This window comes from Triticum dicoccoides, chromosome 7B (genome assembly GCF_002162155.2).
Source record: "Triticum dicoccoides isolate Atlit2015 ecotype Zavitan chromosome 7B, WEW_v2.0, whole genome shotgun sequence".
Classification (NCBI taxonomy): domain Eukaryota; kingdom Viridiplantae; phylum Streptophyta; class Magnoliopsida; order Poales; family Poaceae; genus Triticum; species Triticum dicoccoides.
This window is the reverse complement of record NC_041393.1, coordinates 409,262,576-409,267,993: the sequence shown is the minus strand read 5'-3', so window position 1 is coordinate 409,267,993 and position 5,418 is coordinate 409,262,576. Positions and strand designations below refer to the sequence as shown.

Genomic DNA, 5,418 nt, shown 5'->3' with positions numbered 1-5,418 from the left:
TGTGCCGGGAACGAGACGTGAGTACATGCGTCATGCGTGCACCTCTTCTCTATGTGCAGGTACCCCACGTAAGTGGGTGTGTGTGAGAGAGATGGTTTGTGCGAAACAGAGGCAATGTGTCGATGATATCTCAAACTAAAAAAATGTAACACATGCAATGTGTGTGGAACAGAGGCCTGGATATATCATATATAGAGGGGAGCGATCTACGAGAAGAGATTGGAGGGATCATCGGGGTGAGATTTCGATAGAATCAGAGAGAGGGATGAAGTGTGTGGGTGCACGATCGATAAAGAGTGCCATCGAATTTGTGTTTGCCCACGTCAAAGATATAGGGTGGCTGGCCTACTAGAATGTGAGAGGGGAGAGGTGCATTTTGTCTTTGTGGCATGGATACCTACCTACGGCGTTCGACTATTGGTGTGTGTAGGGTGGTCAGAGACCTAACCATAGAGAGGTAGATCAACTGGTATATGCATGGAGAAGGAGAGAGACCAAGCTATGTATTGAGGAAGATCGATCGACATCCATGCATCTCTACTCCTAATGGAGCAGTTGGTAGTCTCCGTCGGTCAATTTTCGTCCCACCAGAGACGGTTTATTTTCGTCCTCAATCCCACCTCCCACCTCCCAGCGAATTCCGCACTGAACCGACAAGCGTCAAAAAAAAAAAAAACTGAGATTGCAATGGGACAAGGGTGCAAACCTCCGGTCAATTGAAAGAAAAATGGATGTAAAAAAACTCTACGAAAATTAACCTACGAAAATTAACCAATAAAAAAACAGATGCTAGGGCAGGTACGAGCGGTTCCTGCTGCCCTTGAATCCCCTCGATCTGTTTCCTCATTCCATCATCAAGGACGCTCTAGCTGCGGAGCCCTTCGCCACCTCCGAGATCCGCCGCCGCCACCCTCTCTGATTCTTGTCGACGCTGCCGGCGACGCCATCCGGCTCTCGCGTCAGCTGCCACCAACGTGGCTCCACCCCTGTCTCCCCCATCGATCCCCAGCACCTCCTCGGTGTTCCCCCCTGCGCGCGCCCCTGTGGGCTGCGGCTAACCCTAGACGCCAACTCGTGTTGCGGGCACTGAGGATGGGAGCGGGCGGCCGCATCGCTAAGGGGTTGGAGCGCCTGGGGCGTCACCGCCGCCGAACTCCGGGAATCGCCGCCGCCAAGTCTCCAGGGCAGGGCGGTTTCAAACCCTGCCGACGAACTCCAGGATACGCATAATCATTGCCGCCGCCCCCCTCCCCCGGCTGCCCCGCGGTCTTCTATCTCTCCCAACTCCGCTGTCGCGCCACGTCTTCCGTCTCTGCATGAATCGCGGCTGTGGCAGCCACTCCCCATGGCGGCCATCCTGGCACACCGTGTCCGGGATGATGGAGGTGATGTCGGCCAGGTCCCTGTTTCCGTCGGCATCTTCTGCGATGAGACCCGTGGGGGCAGGTTGCACGCTGCTCATCTGCGTCGATGGCGTCGGCGTGGTCCTTCCCCTGCCAAGCGTGGCTGCTCCTTGGCTGGATCATAGTGATGATACAGTCGGCTCGGCGGGGGCTAGGGATCTCGCTGGCTAGCGTTTATTTGATGTCTGGATGTTCCAATTGTGATGGAACAGACGTATAATGTACTGTACAAGAATTTGGACGAGGCTCATCTGCGTGGATGGTTGTGGCTTGGCTGCCGGGCACACAATCCATTGATTCACACATAAGGTTTGCCTTTTTTCTTCTCTTTGCATTCTTTTCTATTAAGTTTGCAGATTGTTTGTGTTGGCCAACGAAAACAGATTTAGGATCCTAGATTTATACAGTTTAAGAACTTACAAAGTTTAGCAAGTATATCTGGTTCTGAACTTTTGAAGAGTGCTTATAACAGTAATTTCTTCAGTCTTTTGTAATTCTGATTTAATATCGATTCTGTTGTAGTAGCATCCTTGTAGTTCACCATTGGAATGTGCACATTTAGTCTTTATTAGTAATACAGTTTCTTGATTCTTGAATTCTGAGCTGAATGTGCACATTTAGCAACCACTGCGTACGTACGTGCTCTAATGGAAAGAACGTAGCCGACACAGACCGTAGCCATCTAAACCAAGGCTCCTCCGCCCTACCGAGTCTTGCAAGCGATCGTCGTAAGAAATATTCCGTTTGATGCCGGCATGCGTTGTTATTGCACTGTCGCAACCATCCATCTACACACCAAATGTATGTGAACAAGATTCATTGGGGTTCCTCTATTTTCCCATAGTTTTCCTCTTCTTTTCATGCAAGATCAGTCTCTGATCCACCTCACTCGCATGGATGCAGGTCAAAACCGAGTCGCGGTGTTCACAATGCTGGGCATTATTTATATCAAAGGACGAGGAGGAAGATTTGGATGACCGTAACCAAAATGGCAAGGGCAGCAACATGGTCGTCACCTGCAATGCCGATGGGTGCTGAGATTAAGATGTTTGGTTTATTTGTTGAAAGTTACATCCCATGTTTCATGATTTATTTGCCGCTGGTTAATCATGATATTTTGAACTGCTCTGACAATTGCTTGCTGTCTGCGTCTCTTACTTTCCAACTTGCTGCACATACAGATATACATCATTAGAATCTCTTTGTACTTATTCAACATGCTTCAGTTATGCTTCTTTGAAAATCCAGTTGTAGATGCAGTGAAGCCCCATTTAGATCTTGGCTATAGTATTATTCTTGTCTTATGACTTATGACGGATTGATATGTGATACCATGACATAGCATTGTGGTACCGTGGTAGTCACATTTGGTGGTAGTTCTGATTATTTGCTAGATTACGAGATAAGACCAAGTGCTTCTGCAACTCGGTTGCGGTTTTGATAGGAACATGAAGACTTGTGCCATGCCATGGAGCATGTTTGATTTAAAGGAGTAAGTCAACATACATCTTGTTTCTTATGTTTTATCTAGAGAAAATGATTGTTCCTTGTGAGTCATTTTCTTCTACAAATGCAGCATAGTTGCTCCAATATATTGAGCAGGGAAGAAGTTTGTTACAAGTGTTTTATAGAGTTGACGCAAGAGACATCCGACGGGATACATTGGTAGGCACTTCGTGAAAGGCGGACTCCATTTAATCCTTTCCAGTTGCTTACTGAACACCAAGCCCTATTTGATATGCTTGATGATTGTTATATAGGTGCAGGAATCGACGAAGAAGCTTCCGTTCAGCATGGTATCTCAATGGAAGAATATCCGAAGCAAACCTCCGCTACTTGTCTGTTCCCTTTCATTTGTCGTGGGAAGACCTTAGGAAGGTAGGAAGACCTTAGGAAGAGTGTGTGGGAGGAAGGGAGGCATGTGCTATAGATGTAGGCGAACAATGGTCCTTGGAAATTATTAGTACTTTACAAAATGTCTGTCCCCTGTGATGCCTACAATGAGCGAGAGAGGGTGGAAGGAAGGGAGACCGGAGGAAGGAAGATGGGGATATATGTAGAGAGAGGGAGATAGGAGGAAGGGAGATGGGCATATATGTAGAGAGAGGAAGATCAGAGAGGGAGGGAAGATTTACAGGACGATTGTCATTGAGCCACTCAAATATGTATGTCTCTGTTGCATCACACGGGCAATTAACTATAGAAAAATTCAAGGCTATTTTTGAAAGTGACATTTATTCACGCCGATAATTTCCAGGTACATCAGGTTGAACAATTTTGTTTATGTTTTGAGTGGTTAATATTCTTTACCGCTGGCCACATATCTCACTTGTGTTGGTCCCCTAGAATATGCTAATGTTTAGTTTCCAATTTTTCAACTATCAAATATCAGTGGACTTTACATGGTTTCCTACAAAATAAAAAATAAAATAGACTCATATGGCCCGAGTTTGTTTGCTCAGGAGGATTCTTTCATAGATTATAATAGTCAGTGGCTTAAAAGTATTGTCAGTGCTACAAACGTGAAACTGATGAAAGAAGAACATATTTGTACCTTATTGCCAGCTGACTATACACACAAGAACCTCGAAACTCTCATTACTGTGTTATACATTTAGTTGCAATAGTATTTGATTTTTCATGAAGCAATATGCTTACTGTTTCTTCATTCAGTTTCATGTGGCAATGACGCATGGAGGACGACGGTCACGAGTGCATTGTCGCAAGCTCACGGGAGGGAGGCACACATCTCATCCAATGGAAAAGCACGCTCCGAAAAAACCCTAACCCTCCATGGAGCCATTGCTAGGGGGCGACGAGATCAACGCCACCCATCACGACCACTGAGATGTAGAAGGTATGTCCTGGTGCTTCCCCAGAATCTTTCCCGCCTCTTAAGAGACCACATGGCGTTCTGATGGCAGTTTTTGGCCAAGGCTGGGAGCCAAAAACACTTCTTAATTTTGATCATGGACATGACATTGTGGTTGGCGGTGCGTGGTGCAGTGCGGAGATTTCTTGCCTGGCGTATAACAATGCATGTTCAATGGGTCGCCTCTTCTCACGCACAAGTCTCAGGGGGAGACAACGACAGCTATTCAGAATAACCACAACAAAATTGTGACACTGGTGGTTAGTGGGAGAAGGAACCTGAGACCGCAGCCGATTCTGGAGCAAGGGCGATGTGTAGAAGATAGTTGTATCAAGCATATATATATAAGTCACTCTGGAAAAAGTGTGTAGTCGTTGTTGTAATAGAGATCCATACCTATATTTTCCAAAGTTCAAAAAAGCGCTAGGACGTGAAGAAATAAGCTAGATGGGCTGGGCTAGCCCACTAAACCATAGGCCCATCTTCATATCCTCCTACTAAAAGCTCTCGTCTGCTGCAGTCGATAGGAAATTTAGGTTTCCTCCTCACGCCGCCTCCCCCCCTCGTCCTTTCTGTCTCGTTGCACGAGGCTGCCTCCCTCCCTCTTCCTCTGTCCCTTGTCGGAGAAGCTCGATCCCTCGCCGGAGAAGCTCAATCCCTCGCCGGAGAAGCTCGATTTGTCGTCGGGGCAGTTGAATCCCTCGTCGGCGAGGATGAATCCTTGCAGGGGAGGTCGAATCCTCGCCGGGGAGACTGATTTCTCACCTCAGAAAGCTGATTCCTCGCCGGAGAGGCTGATTTCTTGCCGGAGGACCTCGCCGGCCGCTTTTTTGAGCGCCTAGGGCCAAAGCGAGGCGCTATGCCAACGCCCAGCGCTTAAGCGCGCCTAGGCGAGCGCCTAATAGCGCCTTCTTGAACAGTGATATTTTCACTGATATGCATGGTTGAATAGTACTATGTGTGATATGTGAGAGTAATGTAATACAAAATGAAACATGGTGCACAGTTCTTCGTGACTGAGCTGGCGAAGAAGATGTCAATGGTGGAAACAGACATGTTATAGAAGATGTTGAGGGTGGCACCGGATTTAATGGCCAAATGGGGTTCCTCGGCACCGAAGAGAAGGATGCTGCAGCGACGCAT

The 5,418-nt window shown here is 47.4% G+C and overlaps 1 long non-coding RNA gene across 2 annotated transcripts; it reads left to right on the top strand.

Annotated features, from left to right (window-relative positions):
- Window positions 1-820: 820 nt before the first annotated feature.
- LOC119336767 lies at window positions 821-4,762 on the top strand. Of its 2 annotated transcripts, none has more exons than XR_005162803.1 (6): window positions 821-1,712; window positions 2,307-2,895; window positions 2,980-3,068; window positions 3,164-3,568; window positions 4,077-4,260; window positions 4,410-4,762. It is a non-coding gene; the product is annotated as an uncharacterized LOC119336767 (long non-coding RNA). The 2 variants fall into 2 exon arrangements; XR_005162802.1 differs by having other exon boundaries at window positions 3,164-3,660.
- Window positions 4,763-5,418: the final 656 nt, after the last annotated feature.